We start from the raw sequence: 21,677 nt of genomic DNA on the forward strand, positions 1-21,677 counted from the left end.
TACAGGTGGGGAAGTTAAGCAGCAGGGGTCGGAGCCTGCGATGGTGAAGTGAAGAAGCCAATAAGGATGGGAAAGTTAAGCAGCAGGGGTCGGAGCCAGCGATGGTGAAGTGAAGAAGCCAATACGGGCAGGGAAGTTAAGCAGCAGGGGTCGGAGCCAGCGATGGTGAAGTGAAGAAGCCAATAAGGGTGGGGAAGTTAAGCAGCAGGGGTCGGAGCCAGTGATGGTGAAGTGAAGAAGCCAATACAGGTGGGGAAGTTAAGCAGCAGGGGTCGGAGCCAGCGATGGTGAAGTGAAGAAGCCAATACAGGTGGGGAAGTTAAGCAGCAGGGGTCGGAGCCTGCGATGGTGAAGTGAAGAAGCCAATAAGGATGGGGAGGTTAAGCAACAGGGGTCACAGCCAGCGATGGTGAAGTGAAGAAGCCAATAAGGGCGGGGAAGTTAAGCAGGGGCAGGAGCCAGCGATGGTGAAGTGAAGAAGCCAATACGGGTGGGGAAGTTAAGCAGCAGGGGTCAGAGCCAGCAATGGTGAAGTGAAGAAGCCAATAAGGGCGGGGAAGTTAAGCAGGGGTCGGAGCCAGCGATGGTGAAGTAAAGAAGCCCATACAGGTGGGGAAGTTAAGCAACAGGGGTCACAGCCAGCGATGGTGAAGTGAAAAAGCCAATAAGGGCGGGGAAGTTAAGCAGGGGCCGGAGCCAGCGATGGTGAAGTGAAGAAGCCAATACAGGTGGGGAAGTTAAGCAGCAGGGGTCGGAGCCAGCGATGGTGAAGTGAAGAAGCCAATAAGGGTGGGGAAGTTAAGCAGCAGGGGTCGAAGCCAGCGATGGTGAAGTAAATAAGCCAATAAGGGTGGGGAAGTTAAGCAGCAGGGGTCAGAGCCAGCGATGGTGAAGTGAGGAAGCCCATGCAGGTGGGGAAGTTAAGCAGCAGGGGTCAGAGCCAGCGATGGTGAAGTGAAGAAGCCAATAAGGATGGGGAAGTTAAGCAGCAGGGGTCGGAGCCAGCGATGGTGAAGTGAAGAAGCCAACACAGGTGGGGAAGTTAAGCAGCATGTTTCGGAGCCAGCGATGGTGAAGTGAAGAAGCCAATAAGGACGGGGAAGTTAAGTAGCAGGGGTCGGAGCCAGCGATGGTGAAGTGAAGAAGCCAATACGGGCGGGAAAGTTAAGCAGCAGGGGTCGGAGCCAACGATGGTGAAGAAGCCAATAGAGGTGGGGAAGTTAAGCAGCAGGGTGTCAGAGCCAGCGATGGTGAAGTGAAGAAGCCAATACAGGTGGGGAAGTTAAGCAGCAGGGGTCGGAGCCTGCGATGGTGAAGTGAAGAAGCCAATAAGGATGGGGAAGTTAAGCAGCAGGGGTCGGAGCCAGCGATGGTGAAGTGAAGAAGCCAATACGGGCAGGGAAGTTAAGCAGCAAGGGTCGGACCCAGCGATGGTGAAGTGAAGAAGCCAATACAGGTGGGGAAGTTAAGCAGCAGGGGTCGGAGCCAGCGATGGTGAAGTGAAGAAGCCAACACAGGTGGGGAAGGTAAGCAGCATGTTTCGGAGCCAGCGATGGTGAAGTGAAGAAGCCAATAAGGACGGGGAAGTTAAGCAGCAGGGGTCGGAGCCAGCAATGGTGAAGTGAAGAAGCCAATACGGGCGGGAAAGTTAAGCAGCAGGGGTCGGAGCCAGCGATGGTGAAGTGAAGAAGCCAATACAGGTGGGGAAGTTAAGCAGCAGGGGTCGGAGCCAGCGATGGTGAAGTGAAGAAGCCAATACAGGTGGGGAAGTTAAGCAGCAGGGGTCGGAGCCAGCGATGGTGAAGTGAAGAAGCCAATAAGGATGGGGAAGTTAAGCAGCAGGGGTCGGAGCCAGCGATGGTGAAGTGAAGAAGCCAATACGGGCAGGGAAGTTAAGCAGCAGGGGTCAGAGCCAGCGATGGTGAAGTGAAGAAGCACATACAGGTGGGGAAGTTAAGCAGCAGGGGTCAGAGCCAGCGATGGTGAAGTGAAGAAGCCAATAAGGATGGGGAAGTTAAGCAACAGGGGTCACAGCCAGCGATGGTGAAGTGAAGAAGCCAATAAGGGCGGGGAAGTTAAGCAGCAGGGGTCAGAGCCAGCGATGGTGAAGTGAAGAAGCCAATAAGGGCGGGGAAGTTAAGCAGCAGGGGACGGAGCCAGCAATGGTGAAGTAAAGAAGCCAATACGGGTGGGGAAGTTAAGCAGGGGTCAGAGCCAGCGATGGTGAAGTGAAGAAGCCAATAAGAGCGTGGAAGTTAAGCAGGGGTCGGAGCCAGCGATGGTGAAGTAAAGAAGCCCATATAGGTGGGGAAGTTAAGCAGCAGGGGTTGGAGCCAGCAATGGTGAAGTGAAGAAGCCCATACAGGTGGGGAAGTTAAGCAGCAGGGGTTGGAGCCAGCAATGGTGAAGTGAAGAAGCCAATAAGTTGGGGAAGTTAAGCAGCAGGCATCAGAGCCAGCAATGGTGAAGTGAAGAAGCCAATAACGGTGGCGAAGTTAAGCAGGGGTCAGAGCCAGCGATGGTGAAGTGAAGAAGCCAATACGGGTGGAGTAGTTAAGCATCAGGCATCAGAGCCAGCGATGGTGAAGTAAAGAAGCCAATACAGGTGGGGAAGTTAAGCAGCAGTGGTCGGAGGCAGCGATGGTGAAGTGAAGAAGCCAATAAGGGCGGGGAAGTTAAGCAGGGGTCGGAGCCAGTGATGGTGAGTTGAAGAAGCCAATACGGGTGGGGAAGTTAAGCAGCAGGGGTCAGAGCCAGCGATGGTGAAGTGAAGAAGCCAATGAGGGCGGGGAAGTTAAGCAGCAGGGGACGGAGCCAGCGATGGTGAAGTAAAGAAGCCAATACGGGCAGAGAAGTTAAGCAGGGGTCAGAGCCAGCGATGGTGAAGTGAAGAAGCCAATAAGGGCATGGAAGTTAAGCAGGGGTCGGATCCAGCGATGGTGAAGTGAAGAAGCCAATACGGGCAGGGAAGTTAAGCAGCAGGAGTTGGAGCCAGCAATGGTGAAGTGAAGAAGACAATAAGGTGGGGAAGTTAAGCAGCAGGCATCAGGGCCAGCAATGGTGAAGTGAAGAAGCCAATAAGGGTGGTGAAGTTAAGCAGGGGTCAGAGCCAGCGATGGTGAAGTGAAGAAGCCAATACGGGTGGAGAAGTTAAGCAGCAGGCATCAGAGCCAGCGATGGTGAAGTAAAGAAGCCAATACAGGCGGGGAAATTTAGCAGCAGGGGTCAGAGCCAGCGATGGTGAAATGAAGAAGCCAATACGGGCAGGGAAGTTAAGCAGGGTCGGAGCTAGCGATGGTGAGGTGAGGAAGCCAATACAGGTGGCAAAGTTAAGCGGCAGGGGTCAGAGCCAGAGATGGTTAAGTGAAGAAGCCAATAAGGGCGTGGAAGTTAAGCAGGGGCCGGAGCCAGCGATGGTGAAGGGAAGAAGCCAATAAGGGCGGAGAAGTTAAGCAGGGGTCAGAGCCAGCGATGGTGAAGTCAAGAAGCCAATACGGGCGGAGAAGTTAAGCAGGGGTCGGAGCCAGCAATGGTGAAGTCAAGAAGCCAATACGGGTGGGGAAATTAAGCAGGGGTCGGAGCCAGCAATGGTGAAGTGAAGAAGCCAATAAGGGCGGGGAAGTTAAGCAGCAGGGGTCGGAGCCAGCGATGGTGAAGTGAAAAAGCCAATACAGGCAGGGAAGTTAAGCAGGGGTCGGAGCCAGCGATGGTGAAGTGAAGAAGTCAATAAGGGCAGGGAAATTAGGTAGGGGTCGGAGCCAGCGATGGTGAAGTGAAGAAGCCAATACAGGCAGGGAAGTTAAGCAGCAGGGCTCGGAGTCAGCGATGGTGAAGTGAAGAAGCCAATACGGGCGGGGAAGTTAAGCAGCAGGGGTCAGAGCCAGCAATGCTGAAGTGAAGAAGACAATACGGCAGGGAAGTCAAGCAGGGGTTGTAGCCAGCGATGGTGAAGTGAAGAAGCCAATACGGGTGGGGAAGTTAAGCAGCAGGGGTCAGAGTCTGCAATGGTGAAGTGAAGAAGCCAATAAGGGCGGGGAAATTTAGCAGCAGGGGTCAGAGCCAGCGATGGTGAAATGAAGAAGCCAATACGGGCAGGGAAGTTAAGCAGGGTCGGAGCTAGCGATGGTGAAGTGAGGAAGCCAATACGGGTGGCGAAGTTAAGCGGCAGGGGTCAGAGCCAGAGATGGCGAAGTGAAGAAGCCAATAAGGGCGGGGAAGTTAAGCAGGAGTCGGAGCCAGCGATGGTGAAGTGAAGAAGCCAATACGGGCGGGGAAGTTAAGCAAGGGTCAGAGCCAGCGATGGTGAAGTCAAGAAGCCAATACGGGCGGGGAAGTTAAGCAGGGGTCGGAGCCAGCGATGGTGAAGTCAAGAAGCCAATACGGGCGGGGAAATTAAGCAGGGTCGGAGCCAGCGATGGTGAAGTGAAGAAGCCAATACGGGCGGGGAAGTTAAGCAGCAGGGGTCAGAGCTTGCAATGGTGAAGTGAAGAAGCCAATACGGGCAGCGAAGTTAAGCAGGGTCGGAGCCAGCGATGATGAAGTGAAGAAGCCAATTAGGGTGGGGAAGTTAAGTAGCAGGGGTCGGAGCCAGCAATGGTGAAGTGAAGAAGCCAATACTGGCGGGGAAGTTAAGCAGGGTCAGAGCCAGCGATGGTGAAGTGAAGAAGCCAATAAGGGTGGGGAAGTTAAGCAGGGGTCAGAGCCAGTGATGGTGAAGTGAAGAAGTCAATACGGGCGGGGAAGTTAACTCCTAGCAGTTAACTTCAGAGTGGCTTATTGTAGTGTTTCTTGAATCACACCTGCAGCACCACTCAGGCATGGATTCTCCGCAGAATCAGACACAGGCTTTTTCTCGGGGCTTCCTCCTCTTCTTTCGTAGTGAACACCAGTTGTTTGTCTATGTCTCGATACTGATCAACTATTCTGTTTGAATGCTTTCAAAAGGGTTGGGACGGTGTCAGAAAATGCTATGCAGTTAATGCATTACTGAGCATGCGCAGATGCACTAGGCATGCGCAGTATGCAGGGAAAGCATTTTCCGACGTTACACCGGTCTGGGCTGCGTGAGGCCTTGGCAAGATTGATGTCGACTAAGGTAAGCAAGATGCTGAACAAGTGACAATATCACTATAGATGAAGGAACTTTTGATTTATGCCAATGAGTGGCAGCGTCGAGGGTCCTTCTAATCTTCAGCTGGCGTTCCTCTTTCGCACTGGTTCACTTTTTGCTTGCAGTGGTTTCTTCTCTGGCAGTTTGTTCTATTGAGCACCTTTACTGGGTTTGTATTTCTCACCATTTCTTTCCACACCCGATCATTCCTCGCATTTCTTTATGTTTTCACATGTCATCCCTGATCCCTGGTTAATTTTCTACTTGCGGAAGGTGCCGTCCCTGCCTCTTGGTAATATTTTATGTGCATCACGAGTGCACAGTTGTTCACATGTTTACTGTGACTCGCTGCGTGTCTTCATATGCAACACAGTGACCATGCAGGTGTGTGGGGCCGGGTGAGCCGGCTCTCGTGACCCCACTACCCCCAGCCTGCAATTCCGTGCCACTGTACTCGTCATTTGGCTGCGTCAATGCACTCTTTCTGCACCATAGCCAGGTAATTGGCTGTGTTCACGTTGCTGTTTGTTTGGCTCCTGCTGCCTTTGCTTCTGGGTGCGTGCTGCACGCTTCGGCTGAACAGCAATCAGTCCTGTAAGGTTTCACTGCGGAGCTTAAGGCCATTTCACAGGGAGCGATGGGTATCATCAAAGGCTGCAGCTCGGGGGCACTGATAGGCAGTCTCTTGAAGCAATGTAAAATGTTGTCTCTGCTCTGCTGCAGGCAAATGTGTGTACCCAGATCCTTGTTTCCAGGGTATTTGGGGTGCAGCTGGTGAGCGAAATGCCCTAGAAGACCTGCAGGTGCTTGTGAAGCATTGCTTTGCCCTGGCGAACAACTCCGTTTCAGAGGACATGGCTGCTTCAATTCCGGAGGTAATTGTGCACAAACCAAGACCAAGTCTAGAGTTGGCATGCAATCTTCACATTGCCCTTTCACATTACTGGTGTGTTTGCCTGTGTGTCTGCCCTCAGCTGGATAGAATGAAATGGACCAGTCAATCCAAGAAGTGCAGTCTTTATTATTTGGGTTCTGAGTGAGTGGAGCCTCGCTTGCCATGCAGTCATTGTTGCTGTCATCCATGTCTCTGTCTTCTCTGTATTTAGAGTCTAGGTCTGATGAGTCCTTTGCCCTGGTCGAGTCAGGGCTAGTCTGGCTTCTTTCGCCTTCAAAAGTCCAGAAGAATGAGGAGTTCCATGTGATGATGCCCTGCAGGCTTGCTGCGGTTATCATTGACCCTTATATGTGACTGATGGTCATTGGCTGTGACTTGATCGCGAGAGCGTCTTTGGCATCTTGGTTTTGTCATACCAGCACCTGGTCTCCTATTTGGATGGAACTTGGTGTAGCGTGTCATCTTTAATCTGCATACTATTTCATCCTTGCTTTGATCTCCTTGTCCTTCACTCTAGCAGTGTTGACGTAGGTGTTGGGAAGAGCAGCATTTGGATTGTGTGGTAATGTGGTTCTTACTATTCGCCCAAACATCAGTGCGGACTGACATTTCCCAGTCGAGCTGTGAGGGGTGTTTCTGTAGTCTTGTGTGCAGATTGCCTGCATAAACAAACCATTGCTAATGGAGCAGACTCGGAGGGCACATTTTAGGTTACTCATTAATTTCTCCACCATTCGTCAGCTTGTGCCCACAGTGGCGTGATCTTGTGATGTTGAAAGCCAAGATGTTCCGCAAACATGGCAAAATCATGTCCACTGAGTGGTGTGCCGTTGTCTGATCTGACGATGGACGGAATCCCATAGTCTGCAAAAGTCTTGTCTAGAGCTGGTATTACTACTTGGGCGCTTGTGGAATGGATGAGGTGTACTTCAGGGAATAAAGATTACCCCTGCTATCTGTGCAGGGAGTATTAATTCTATTAAAGACTAGGAGGCGAGCATTATGCTTCAACCTCCTTTTATTACCACTCTTCAGCAGTTTCAACAAACTTATAACAAACAACAACTTTTGAAATGAGCAAAGTGACTTTTCTCTTCAAACTACAACTCCCATAGTCTCTGTAGTCGTCTCCAGCTCACCTTTGATCACATCCTGTCCCTGAGCTCCTCCTCTCTTTTACGTGCTCTGACTGTCACTTATAAAACATAACCTTGACTCGCCAACAGTGCGAAATCTTCATCCATCCAAACTGTCTGCCTGAAACTTCTCCGGCTGCTTGTTCTCCTCCTGGCAACCTGTCGCCTCACTCAACTATTCTTCTGCTCCTTGTTAGGCAGAATCCTGGGCAGTGCCCTTAGGGACCACTACACACAATTAAGACTTCAAGTGGTAATACAAGTTCACCTTTGGTACAAGCCTTTACTACTATGTTAAAGTGGTAGCAGTAGCGGAGCAGCCAGGCTTATCTCAAGAGTATATGAGCAGTAGCAGAGATTACACAAAGGACCACAATTACTGTGACACAAGCAAACACCTACTCAAGGTTTTCAGGTAAAAAATATAAGTACATTTATTTTTAAACCATCAGTAAAACACAGCAATTCTAGACATTCTAAACCACACAAAAAATATACTACAATCAACCAATTCTCTGGGCACGAAATAGCTCAAGGTGAGCGCCTTGTGATAAGGCAGACAGGTGTTGTAAAACAAAAGCGTTGCCATGAATACATTTGCGATCAATTTTTTACAGTTCGGTCATATTAAAGAAACGCGTATCCGTGGCAAGAAATGTTACCGGGGCAAAAGCACACTTAGCACCTGGGCTAACCAGAGAGAGTTGGGGGCAAAAATCACACACAATACTTTTGTCAAGGCAGCCAGAATCTGAGAACACTCGCTGACAGAAATACAAAAAGTCAATAGGCCAGAGCCAGTGTCAATTGTAACCGGGTCCCTGTTGCCGAGGATCACACAGTCAGACAGTTCAAGATTCAACGTAGCCAGGAGTACTTAGATATAGTTTGAAAGAGGAAGCAAAAGTTATAAGAAGGAGGGAAGACAAGGGCAAGCCTTGAAGGTGAAGAAAAGGGATTCACTCTAGTTCTTCAAGCAGAACACAGTACCTTATTCAAGGGAAGAGCTGGTGCCAAGGCAGTTGTCCCTGGTAATTTCATGCAGGCCCATGGTTCCTGGAGCTTCAGTACGAAGGAGGACGTCTGCAGGGGTCTGCACCACACAGGGATGAAGCCGGCAGTAGCAACGATGAAAAAGGTGTGCTTCTTAAAAACAGGAGAGTCTCTTCAGATGGCTATCCGGACCACTACAGCCGTGTGCAGCGATTTTGACCAAGAAGAAGATCCTCTGGCTGTGGAAGATGAGCCGGTTATCCCCACCAGGCTCAAGGGAAGAAGACTCTGGACTGGATCTTCTCTGGTCGTTGAAGGGTAGATAGCTGAGGACTGCAGCAGGGCTCCACCGGGATGGGGTAGTTGCAGCAGCCGTCGTTCTATCTGCTTCTCTTCGTTTCCTTGTAGTTCCAGTGACGACTCTGACTTCTAGCCCAAGAGGCCTGCCTTTTATGCGCAAAACCCCCATTCACATAGCCTGGCTGTCAATCACACAGCAGGGGATTGTCCTGCTCGGACAACCACCTCAGCCAATCATGGTAAAGTGCAACTTGGGTTTCCTAGGATACCCTGTGCAGGGGGTGACTACACCCCTCCCCCACATTCAGTCCACCTAGACACCCAGGTGCCAAGAGGAGGACTTCTCTGCAGAAGCCAGCCAAAAGATGGTGAACAAATGGCACAAAGTAAAACACAAGAAGGACTTTAGCAAAAAGAAATGGCAAATAAACCCGATCGGTGCCAAAATAAAGACAATTTGGTCAAGCGGGTTTATGCTTAAGGCTGCTAACATAGCCAAAAGCATTACCACGTTTATGTAGTATAATCGCGGTAGAAAAGTTAAGGTAGATACCACTGCCACCAGCCAAGTCTAAATGTTAAAAGAGCAAAACAATGCTCTAGGAGGTACAGATAAAAAGGGCTGAGGAATAACCCTTTCCAGTACTCCATGTAAGATGGGGTGTACTGGATCTGTGGTTCAAGTGACTATGTAAAGTTAATGGCAACTTTACTTTTTCTCAGGGGGACAGTAGTCAGCCCCAGAGAAATGGAGTCAGAGGGAAGTCTCAAAGACGACCCTGTGTTGCTGCACTGAAGGTGTTGTGTAACACACAACAAAAGGGGGTCCTGGAGTGGTGTGCTCCAGAGCCCAAGATCATACAAAGAGTAGAAACACACATGGCAAAACACATGTAAGAGTGGACAAAAAGGGGTACACTCTTACCAAGTGAAATAAATAAACTCCAGAAATCCAGCGAAGCTGCTCGGGGACTCACTGGGTGAGGGAAATTAGCCCTAGAAGGAGAATTCTCCCTAACACTCCTCTCCTAGGAAGAATGCAAATCAGAATATCAGGGTGGTGTCTATGCATTGTTCTCATATCATTATGCATTACAATGTACATTACATATGATTAACAATACATGCTTAGGCAGGAATTTAATGCTCACCTCCTAGTCTTTAATAGAATTACTACTCCCTGCACAGATAGCAGGGGTAATCTTTATTCTATGGCAAGACTAGAGGCAAGCGTTATGCTTGTTCAAAGCTTCCCCAATACTGTGACCGCTATATTTTCTGATGGCTTAAAATAGAATTCCCTAAATGTGCGATTATTTGCCCAATCTGCTGGTAACATGATATCTTGTAATGATGCTCCTGCCATAAACGCTTTGGAGGCCATCGCTCCTCTTACGGAGTGAGCTCCGTACTTCGTCAGGTCAATCCCTGCTGCTTGCATAATTTCTCGAACTCATCTGGCAATAGTCGCTGTCTTTACTGCGTAGAAAGGTCTCCTACGTGCTATTAGTAATTGGGTGGTACTCGCTGCTCTGTTCTCTGCTTTCCTAGCCTCATACTCCTTGATGCAGCTTGCTACACACCATTTAACATTATTCGGAAAGTAAGGGTAATGGACTGAAGAAGTCCCTGTCTTAGTCCTCCTTACTATGGAGAAAGTTACTCCATCAGGCCAAAAGGTCCTCCTATTAGTCTCCAATGCTCTGATATCTGAAACTCTTTTACAGGATATGAGACAAAGCAGCATCGCTAGCTTCCCTGACAGCTGCTTCAGGGATAAATATCTGTTCGATGGCCAGCTCTCTATTAACCTCAAAACTGCGGTAACGTCCCATAGGGTATTGTACTAAGGCTCTGGTGGCACTGCAAATCTAGCTCCTCTAATGAGCCGTACTACCTCTGGGTGTTCCCCAGCGGGGGCCCTTCAATCGGTAAGTGTCCTGGCGAAATCACTGATCTGTACACACCTATGGTACGGAAAGCTTTTCCGTCTTGCAGGAGCTGTGCGAGAAAGTTCAGTATAGCCATTACAGGCGCTGAAATGGGATGAAGACTTCTCCCTTTACACCAATTGGTCCATTTGGCCCAAGCTGCGTCGTAGCTCCCCCTAGTGGAAGGAGCCCAGGATTCTGCGAGGAGTTCTGCAGCTCGCATCGAAATGCCTGGCAGTTCCCAGATTCTCCTGATATATTGCACGCGATGAGCAGGAGTGTCCCCCTCACTCTCAGAGGATGATATAACTCAGCTGGGTCCGTGAGCAGTCCTTCTCTGTCAGGTAGGACTCTCGGTAGGTCTATTGTCAGTTCCATCAGAGCTGGGAACCACACTTGTGACTTCCACAATGGTGCTATCAAAATCAGCTCCGCCCTCTCCTTCCGACATTTCGCTAGGACTCTGCTCAACATTGAGAAGGGGGGAACGCGTAATGGAGGTCGCTCGACCAGTCTTGTAGGAAGGCGTTCGTCCCTAGAGCCCCTGGGTCCAATCTCCAGCTGAAGTAATTGGTTGTCTGTGCATTGAGGTGAGACGCAAAGAGATCCATGTGAACTGGACCCCAGCTCCAATCTAGCATACAAAATACTTTGTGAATGCCTTGATTGCGAAGGAGCCTGCTAGCAACTCGAGGCAGTTTACATGCAGGTGGAGTTCTTCCTCGCTCCATTTCCATCCTGTCTGTAACTCTCTGTATCTCGCTCCACAGCCTAGTCGGCTGGCATCCGATTCTATGATCAAATCTGGTCGGTCCCCGAATATGGCACGCCAATTTCAGGCGTCCATATTCTGCAACCACCATTCCAGTTCTGTGATGGACTCTGTATCTAGAGATATCTGCTGATGATACTTCAATCCATGTTGCAAATGTTTTATTTTCAATTTTTGTAATGCTTGATAGTGCAAGGGGCCTGGAAATATGGCTTAAATGAGAGCTGCAAGCAGCCCTACAATTCTTGCGAGCACTCTCAGTCAGACTACTTGCTGCCTTAAGCATGCCTTGAGCTCTCCCTTGAAATCTCGTATCTTCCTTGCTGGCAGTTCTAGCATAGCTTTCCTCTTGTCCAATATGAACCCCAGAAAGTCTAGTCTCTGTGCAGGCTTGGTATCCATTTTCTCTGTGTTCACTAGGAATCCCAATGACTGTAGCAGGGCCTGTACCCAATTGGTCTGGTATTCTAGCATTTCCCGGTCCTCTGCTAGAAACAATAGGTTGTCTAGATATATAATCAGCCTGATTCCCTTCTGTCGTATCACTGCTGCCACTGGTTTCATCAGTTTGGTGAAAACCCAGGGCGCTTATGCAAAACCAAAGGGCATCGTCCTGAATTGCCAGAGCTGTTCGTTCATTCCAGCGAAAAGCGAGGAATGGTCTGTATTGGTTCTGCACTGGAATTGTCAGATTTGCATCTTTCAGATCCAGTCTCGTTAGCCAGTCTCCCTCTCTCAGGCAATCTCTTATGGATTCCTTCCATCTTGAAGTGATGGTACACGATCCATCCATTCAATTCTTTCAAATTTATCACAGGACGGACTTTTTCCTTTCTGTGTACCAGAAACATGTTGCTTATGAAGCTGGGTGTCTCTGTGCATCTCTCTATGACTCTCTTCTGCGCTAGTTGGGACATCTCGTAGTCTAGGTATTCCTGTTCTGCGGCTAAGTGCTGCTGGTGAGGGGCGAGCGCTTGAACTGGCGGTTGTATGCATTCTAAATGCAGACCTTTTACAGTTTGCAAGATCCAGGCATCGCTGGAAAGCGCGTGCCAGTTTTCCCAGAACATACTGGTCCTCCCTCCCACTGGAGGGTAGGCAATAGCTCTTACCTGGTATAAATCCTTGTCCTCGGCCAAAACCTCTCCCTCTGCGCCCTCTGGAGGTACCGACTCTGGCCGGGAAGAACGCGCCCTGCTGCCTGTTCTCCAAGTATTGCACTCTGTGATTGGGGACCTTCTCCCTCCTTGTTGCCGACCGGTCATGCGACCCCTGAAACGTCCGGTCCCGGCAAAAACTCTGTTCGGAAATATTTTCCTGATGGAGGCCTGAGCTTTCTCCAAGGATGTGTAGGTGCCGACGAAGCAGCCCATCTCCTTCCCGAAAGTTTCTCCGAAAAGTACACCTTGAGCCACTTCTCCGGCTTCATAGGATGCAAGATCGCTCAGCTTCGGGTCTATCTTGAGCAGGAGTCCTCTTCTCCTCTCTGAGGTGATTGCACAGTTGGCGTTCTCCAGTAGGTAGACCTCCCTTTACGCCCACCCTGCTAATGCTTCCTGATCTACTTCCTCCCCCGTATCCCTCACTCTCTCAGCAAGGTCCATGATCTTCACGAGGGGCCCAGCTAGATCCAGTAATTTCTCCTGGCAACTTTTCCAAGATCTGTCGATACCCTTGCATGGGTCTTTGTTAGTCTTGGACACAACAGTCAGCATTTTAGCGTCCAATTCCGGGGTCTCTGCCACTTTTCCGGGCAGATCTGGTTGAGGGCATTGTGCCCGAAGGCGTTGTCTCACTTCCTTGTCTAAGGCTTTTCTCAGCCGTACAGTCATGTATCGTGCTACTCTGGGTGAGGGCTGCCAGTCTGAGGATCTTGGGGTTGGGATTATATCCGGGTCAAACACGTCCTCTTGATCTTCCTCTAAATGTTTTTCCTTGCAGGTTCTCTTACCCCCGTTGGGCTTAGTCCATTCTGCGTCGACTGGCTCGTCTCCCTCTGCTTCAAATATGCTTCTTTAAGCTTTGCGAAGGCATCAGCAACCTCCGGGGCCTTTTCTTTCGCCCCATCCTCAGGGCCCTGGGGGTCATCAGAGGCTTTCCTCTTTTGGGCCTGAATACTCCCCTTAGACCCTGTTCCATAGGGTCCGGTGGGCATGCGCTCAGTCCTTGCGGTGCAGTCTCAGGGCTGGTTCAGCATAGCTTCCAGTGTTCCCAGCCTTTCCTGTAAGGGGGGGCACACCCTGAGCCACTGAGTCTATTAGCGAGCTCCCCAGCACCTCCTTGAAGCTGGCAGCTAGGTCTGATTGCTGCTCCTCTTCGCTCCATTCGAATTCTGACATTATGATCAGTGTGCCGTGTGCCTGTATACCTGAATCAGGTGTTTTAGCACGGCCACTTCACTAACTAGATGCTTTAAAATACTAATTAATCCCTTTTCTTTTTTTTTCTTTTTTTTATGCCTGTGGCTGCACTGGACTTGATTCTTGTGCTTGTGGTGGCTTGAAGTTCAACTTGCCTCCTTTCTGATGCTCGTGCTGCGTGTTTTGTGACGCATTCAGTGAGCCACGTGTATTTCTGAGGCTTGCAATGTCAATGGAGACCTAATGTAGAGGGTCTCAGTATGAACCGCTCTTCACGGTGCACAACTATTTTATCTCCCGTGACGCCGCTATCCTAAGCGAGGGAGTCTATCACCGCCGGGCTGGCTTCCTCATCCGCTATGCATGTGCAATGCTACGTGGCCATAGCTTTGTGCGTTCCGGCCATGCCTACCCGAAGGTGGGGGCAGAGAGCTACGGGGCTGACTGCTCTTGCTCTGAGGCTCCAGCCACGCCTCCCCAAAGGTGGGGGCTGGAGCACGGGAACCGTTCCTCGCTCTCCCAGGAGAGCCTGACAGCTCGCAGCGACTCGGCGACCCCAGAGGTGCCGGGTATGCGGCACGAGGTCCACTCCACCGCGGGCTGATCAGGTACTCACCTTGTTCGTGCCGGCACTGCAGCGCGATTAATTCCTTAATGACTGCTGTGCTCGGAATGCTCGACTAGCAAACTATATCCACAATCTGTCGGATATCGTCGGTCAGGTGTACTACGCTGTTATATGCAATATTATACTCTATATCGTTAGATCTCTCTAGTAATGTGATGCCAATACATCTTTCTTACATAACCTTCCATAAGCAATGCTCTAAAAGCCTCTCGTAACTATTCTACTTTCCATAAACAGAGAGGTAACAAAAACGTGACTTATCTGCTTGAAGAGCAGTAAAAGAAGGGAAGGAGCTCAAGGATAGGATGTGGTCATAGCTGAGCTGGAGAGGATTACAGAGACTATGGGAGTTGTAGTTTGAAGAGAAAAGTCACTTTGCTCATTTCAAAAGTTGTTGTTTGTTATAAGTTTGTTGAAACTGCTGAAGAGTGGTAATAAAAAGAAGTTGAAGCATAATGCTCACCTCCAGTCTTGCCATAGAATAATGACATTTCAGTGACAATTATTAGCACGTACTTGCCATTTGTCACAGGGCCAAACATGTCAATGGGCACCTCGTCCCATACTTGCAGAGGAATTGATGACATTTTGAGCGGCTCTGGAAAGGTGCATGGAGTGACTGCCTGGCATGCAAGGCACTTGCTCAGTAGCTGTTCCACTTTTCCGTCCATCTGGGGAAACCACACCTTGGTTCTAAGCTGCCACTTGGTCGATACTATTCCCCGGTGCCCTGAGTGTGCTAGTGCTAGCACTTGTTCGTGCAAGCTTGCTGGGATAACAATTCTATTTTCTTTCAGCACAAGCCCTTCTGACGACATTGACAGTGTGTGTCTTATGAGTTCGAAGGTGCGGAAATGTCTCTCTTCAGTTGGAGATAGAGGTTGTTCATGGTTGGGATTGATGTGCCACTGATTTGACTTCAGGCATTGTTGTATTTTTTGAAGTAGTTGGTACTTCTTCAGGGCTTCTGTCAGTTGAGCCATTGCGATGGATTTCGAGAGTGCATTACTTACCAAGTAATGTATGTATTTGTTCTCTTTGTCGGACAGGCGTTCGTCGTGAGCTGGAAGCGGGTACCTGGACAAGAAGTCCACCGGGTTGTTGTCCTTGCCCGGAAGGTGTACGATTTTGCCATAAATTGTAGTGAGGGCATGGTGGTCGGTGATGATTGTGAGTGGACGTCCATACACAAACAGGTGTTAGTGTTCACAAGCCTATACAACCGCTGCTGCTGAAAGAATGTAGCTTGCGTAGGCTGCAATGCATCTCGGGGAGTTGGGTGATGCTCCTGGCTTTGACTGTGCTAAGATTGCTCCTAACCTGACTGGGCTAGCTTCCACTGTCAAATATGTGTCGAGATCCGGATCATAGTATGCCATGCAGGATGTTGATGCAATGCGTTTCTTAATTTCTTGAAAAGCTTCCTCGCACTGATTAGACCATCAAATTCTTGATGTTTTACCATGGGCAACCGGAGAGGCGTGCCTATTGACGCAAAGTCTTGAATGTAGCGCGTACAGTAATTCGCCATTCCCAGGAATGATCATACTGTGGACACTGAGGTGGGCGTAGGAGCCTCCACCAGTGCTTGTACTTTTTTAGTATCAGGTTGTAGGCCATTGCTTGAGAATATGTGCCCAAAGAACTTTAACGTCGATTTGCTGATTTCACACTCATCTGGATTGAGCGTGAGGTGAGCATTCTCAAGGGCCATGCACACTCTACTTAGTGTGTCATCATGTATTTCCTGGGTGGTGTCGAAGATTAAAATGTCATAACTATAATTTAAGCAATTTGGGATATGCTTCATGCCCTGGTGAATTTCATTTTGAAATATTTCGGCTGCTGACGACACTCCAAAGCTGAGCCTTTTGTATCAAAACAGTCGCAGGTGTGTAGATAATGTGGTGATGTATCTAGATGACGGATGCAGTTCAAGCTGGTGATAGCCTTTATTTAAGTCCAATTTCGAGAATAGTTTGACCCCATGAAGTAGATGCATCATGTCCGTCATTCTGGGCACGAGATGACTTTCTCTTTCTATTGCTATATTTAGAGCCCTCTTGTCTACACATATGCGGATGCTGGTCTTGTTCTCATTTTGGGGCACAGGCCCTATGGGGGACACCCACGGGGTGGGTCGTGACGCTGGTTCAATGATGTCTTGTTTCAATAAGTATTGAATTTCATCTTCTACATGTCTCTGGATGTTGAGGGGAATGCCCCTGTAGTGTTGGGCCGTCGGTTGAATGTGCGTATTTATGTGTAACTTGATTCGGACTGGTTGTGTATGCAGACAAGATCTGGTATTTTATATGTATAAGGCCCATTTATATGGCTGCTTTGAAGCTCAATATACTTCCTCCTGGTACTTCACCTTTTATGACGTAAATCTTGACTTTTTGACTTTTATCCTCGTATTTGCATGTGGTCGTAAACATGCCTCGGCAGTTGAGAGTTTTGTTTGACCCGTATGGGTAGGTTAGGGTGTCTGCTTTGCTTAACTCTTTCTTATTGGTGAGAGACTTGTATGTTACCTCATTAATCACATTGACCGTGGCTCCAGTGTCAATCAGGAAATCACAATTCTGTCCATTTAGTTGTAGCAATAATGTCAGACTGTATTCTGCAGCAATGCTATTTCCAATGGCATGGACATACCCACTGTTGCGATCACCACTGGATGAGGAGGAGTGTGGGTCTCAGTGCTGTCGTGGGGATTTGTCCAGAAACCTGATCTTTTGTTGCGGTTTCCTCCATTGGGAGTCATGCCTGCTTCTGTAGCGACTCGAGTGGTCTCTATTCTCTCTATTCTCTTCATGCCGTCTGCCATTGTATGGTGTTTCCCTTGAGTCACTGTGGGAGCTGCAGCTACTGGTCCGCATCTGTGGCACTTCTGTTCTGCGGTGTCTCCTTGCGTGCGAATCGGATACACCATTTCAGCTGAACCAGATTGTGTTATTTTAATGTTGCAGAGTAACTCTTTTTGCAGAGACAGCACAGAATCAGCTCTTTCTTCTAGCGTTCTGTTTTTCTGAATTAATTTCTTTCGGAATTCTGGAGATTCGCAACCAACTATTGCCTGTGATTTGTGTGCTTACTCCGTTGAGTATCGATCAAAATCACAATATTTTGCACGTTTTCTCAGTCTCATTACGAAATTGTCCATGTTTTCACCTTTTTCTTGGGTGGTGGTATGTAAACTAGGTCTCTCGTAATCTACATTCCTCAATGGTGCAAAGTAATTATTCAGGGAATCAATTATGCCTTGAAATGTGTCTGTGTTGTTTTCTGGCAGCTCAAATACAATGGGCCTCATTACGAGGCTGGCGGTAGCCGTGCCTGTAGTACAGGCACGGCTGCCGCCGGTAGTCATTTTTTTTCCAGTGCCCAGAAATGGGTAATTACAGGGTCATTACGACCTTGCCGGACCCCGTATTTGCCCAGTCCTGTGTGCCGGAAAAAATTCGTCCCCATTCCCATTTGAGTCCCATAGGGCTCAATGGGAAAACGAAGGGCGGCAGCACCGGTACCGTTAATAACGGTACCAGTGCTACCATCATGTTCTGCTCGCGGGTGCCGGTACAACCGCCAGGTCAAACCTGGTGGCTGCAAAGGCACCCGCGAGCAGAACAGTTTGCCGGTATGGTAACAATGGTACCGGCAAGCCTACCGGTACCATTGTTACTGTACCAGCAAACTCGAATGAGGCCCAATGGCCCTCATTACAACTCAGGCGTTGAGGGTTAACACCACCGTTAACCCTTAACGCCTGATTCTGATTTTAACGCCTGCTTTTAGCAGGCGTTAAAATCCATGGCGCTAACCCGCCATGGTGCTAATTACGCCGCCGTAATTTACGGCAGCGTAATTAGCGCCTTCCCCACTCCCATTATGCCCTATGGGGCAAAAATGGGAATGGGGAAGGGAAAATGGGAAATGGGGATTTACCGCCCCACTCACCTTGGAATGGGGCGGTAAATCGGCCATCCACCATGGTGTAAATGGAGTTTACACCATGGTGGTAAAGTTGGTGCACTTAGCACCAAGGTTGTAATGACCTCCAATGTCTCTTACCACTGGGCCAAGTGAGTGCATTAGAATACCCTGCATGCGGTGCTCCTCATGGACTCCTGATGCATCAATATATATCTGCAGTTCTTTAAGCCATCTAGCCCATCTGGCGCCAGGCTACTGGTGTCGGAAATGTCAAATTGTGGCATGGCCTGCAGCTGTAATGACTTAGTGCCATTCTCTTCTCTGTGCGCAGGGTGGCGTGGTGTGGACCTGGAATGGGGGCTCTGCAGACTGTTGTCTGTTTCATTGCTTGACATGATGGCAGATGCAAGGTGCACAGGTTCTCACCTTAAATGTTGGCTGTACAGTGTCCTCAGTGCTTACTGGTGCTGTAGGTGAACTAGCCTTGTAATCAGCTTGGAGCGTTGTCTCTGGACACGTAGATCGTAGGCAGGGTTGTAATTAAGTAATGGCAGCTAGTGTTCATGCTGTGTGTAATGTTCAGCCTTTAAGATGCTGGTTGCCCTCGTGAAACAAACGTGGTTTTGCTTATTATTGAGTGTTTCCTCCGTGGCAGTGTAGTTGAGATGTTGCAAAACAGGGCCGGTGTAACAGTGTAGTTGAGGCATGGGAAAACAGGGCCAGTGTAACGTCACTTTTTCCTATCTGTCAGAAAATCCTATCTTGCTGACTGAGCATGTGTGCGCATGCTCAGTCAGTACTTAAAGGATAGGATTTTTTGACAGATGTGGTGTGCCTGTGTTTATGGGGTCCCAGGGGTGCCGTTTCTGTAACTTTATGTGAGCCAGGCTCACTGAAATAACAGAACACGGGGAAGCCCTGTTAAGAGCTACTCGTAAATGTACGCAAGCCTCACGAATCCACCGGACTCCAGAAGATAAACACAGCGGACACTGTGTTTCATAAAGACCCAGGATTCTAATAAGCACTAAATGTGCAAAACATATGAAAGTATCCATAACAAATATATATGTACCTGTATGTGAAGTAAGTGCATCAGGATCACGTTAATAATGCACTTATTTCACATACACGTACATATTCATGATAAATCCGGCTGACTACGCATGCTCACTCATGATGTGTAGTTAAGCACTGGGGGCAGGGCCGTAGAAGAGGTTGCGCTCAGCCATCTGTTCACATTGCCCCCCCCTCTTAATGAAGCCTCGTTACAGTGAGAAGTGTTGACACTGCATGGCTCAGTGAGTTCAGTGCTGTTGTTCCGCTTGTTTTCCAGTCCCTGCTCGACTTGGCCACATTTACAAAAAAGAAAAAAAAATGCATATGAAACAACGCAAACATCCAGCCCTCCCATAAGCAGTTAAGCACACTCTGTGAAGCTCGGGCTGATTGCCATTCTAATTCAAAGCCACACGCAGCGTCCTGGACTGGCTGTCTGCAGCCCCTTAATGACCTGCAAGGACTCCCAGCGCTCCCATTGTAGGTTGTTTGGAGGCATTTTGCATTGATGGGCTCTTTTCAATATTAGAGACCCTTTGAAGACGCATTACCTAGCAAAGAGGTAAACAATTACAGGGTATTTACGGCAACACTTAGTTAAATCAAGATGGAAACAAGCAATGGCAATGCCAATAGTTTGGGTTTTTGTGTAGGCATGGGAAAGGCCCTTGGTAGGCCTTGCTGTCTTTAATGGTATGAACGGTAGCAGGTGCAAGTACCTGGGCATCTAATGGCAGTGCCTGGCAAATGCCTGATATGTTTTTAAAAGCCAAAAACTGTTAACAGGACTTCACTGAAGGGCACACCCAGTGCTTATAAATTGATTAGCTAAAGGCAGACCAGGTTAAGACATTTTTATTGCACCAGTAGCATTTACAGCTCAAATTAAGTCATTGTCGAGTGCACAGTTTGATGTTAAGGCTTGATTAAAGAGAGCTCAAAGAGTTCCCATGAGAAGGTGTTTTGGGCGCTACTGGTCGGGTATGATTCTTATCTTCCTGCTTGTCCTTTTGTTCATATATTTTTTTTCCGTTCACCAGTACTGCCACAGCACCTGGCTAGTTCACTTTGGGAGCACAAGTCGACACTTTGTAAATGGCTATTCTTTTTCTTATTACGCCAAATACCAGAAGGAAAGGAAGGAAGATGGCAAGGGGGTGGGGGCTATGTCATGCGTGTTGCCATGAGCCAGTCCTGGATTTTCGCTTTGCATACTGATCCTTGTAGGTCCATACTTATAATGGGAAGAAGTAAAATACCAGTCCTAGCATTTAACAGGAAATAACTGGACTCAGTGTCATAAAGGACATGGGGCTACTTGCCAGGTACCATCAATGGTACCAAGGACCAGAGCTGAGCGACAAATCAAGGACCAGAGCAGCTAAGGATCCAAAAAGCCAATGGGCCTCATTACGACCCTGGCGGTAAGGGGTTAACGCCAGCGTTAGCTGCGCCGACCCCTTACCGCCAATTACGAGGTCCCTTAGCGCCATGGCGCTTTTAACACCTGCTTTTAGCAGGTGTTAAAATCCATGGCGCTAAGGGACCATGGAGTTAATTACGCCACCGTAATTTACGGTGGCGTAATTAACGCCTTCCCCACTCCCATTATGCCCTATGGGGCAAAAATGGGAATGGGGAAGGGTAAATGGGGATTGGGGACTTACCGCCCCGCCGACCTCGGAATGGTGGTAAAGTCACGGCCCAGGCGGTAACTTACCGCCTGGGTCGTAATGAGGCCCAATGATGCGCTTATAATTCTCACACATACAAGAAATTAAAATAGACACCAAGTGTTAGAAAATAACAATTTTAATAAATGCTTTTTGTTAACATATTATGTTTGTGTTCGCTGTATGTATTATTTGCGTTATAGTTATTTTTCAACTTCTAAGACCTATCCACATTGTTTTAGAGGTGTGGTTGTTTTTTCAGCTTATTTGGTTGGGAGTCTGCTTGTTTTTGGCTTGTTTTGAAGGGGCATTCAGCTTATTTTTTCCTTCTGACCTGGCAACACTGGGCTTGAGGGCCCTGGAAAAGACACAGTGGATTTTACAACCCCACCATGCAGGGGCGCCGAGTACGGGGGGACTGCGGGGCCCGTGCCCCCCCACTCCCCCTGGCAGAATGAAGTTGGGGCTGAGCCCCCCCACACCCCCTGGGCCGGAGAGAAGAGACGCAGTATGGATGGCCCTTTGTTCCATCCATACTGTGTCTCTCTCTGGCGGCCCGGGTAAAAGCTGAAGAAAAACGATGTTTAGAAATTGTGGGACAGATGCAAAGCAAGAGGCTCTTGCTTTGCATCTGTCCCTCAATTTCTAAAAATCGTTTTGGGTTGGGTATACTTCTACATCTGTGCACCCCTGTGCACAGATGTAGAGGTACACCCAAGTCTGGGCCTGTCATTATCAGAATATCTCAACACTATCATGGTTATACAAGAGCTCATATATTTAAAGGGATGGAATTACTCAGAACGAAGCAGCACTATTCAATAACCCAAAGTTCTTAAGCATAGTTAATGTGAAAATACTACACTTCTCACAGTTGGGCC

Source organism: Ambystoma mexicanum, chromosome 2q, assembly GCF_040938575.1.
Source record: "Ambystoma mexicanum isolate Mex_15411 chromosome 2q, UKY_AmexF1_1, whole genome shotgun sequence".
In the NCBI taxonomy this organism is placed as follows: domain Eukaryota; kingdom Metazoa; phylum Chordata; class Amphibia; order Caudata; family Ambystomatidae; genus Ambystoma; species Ambystoma mexicanum.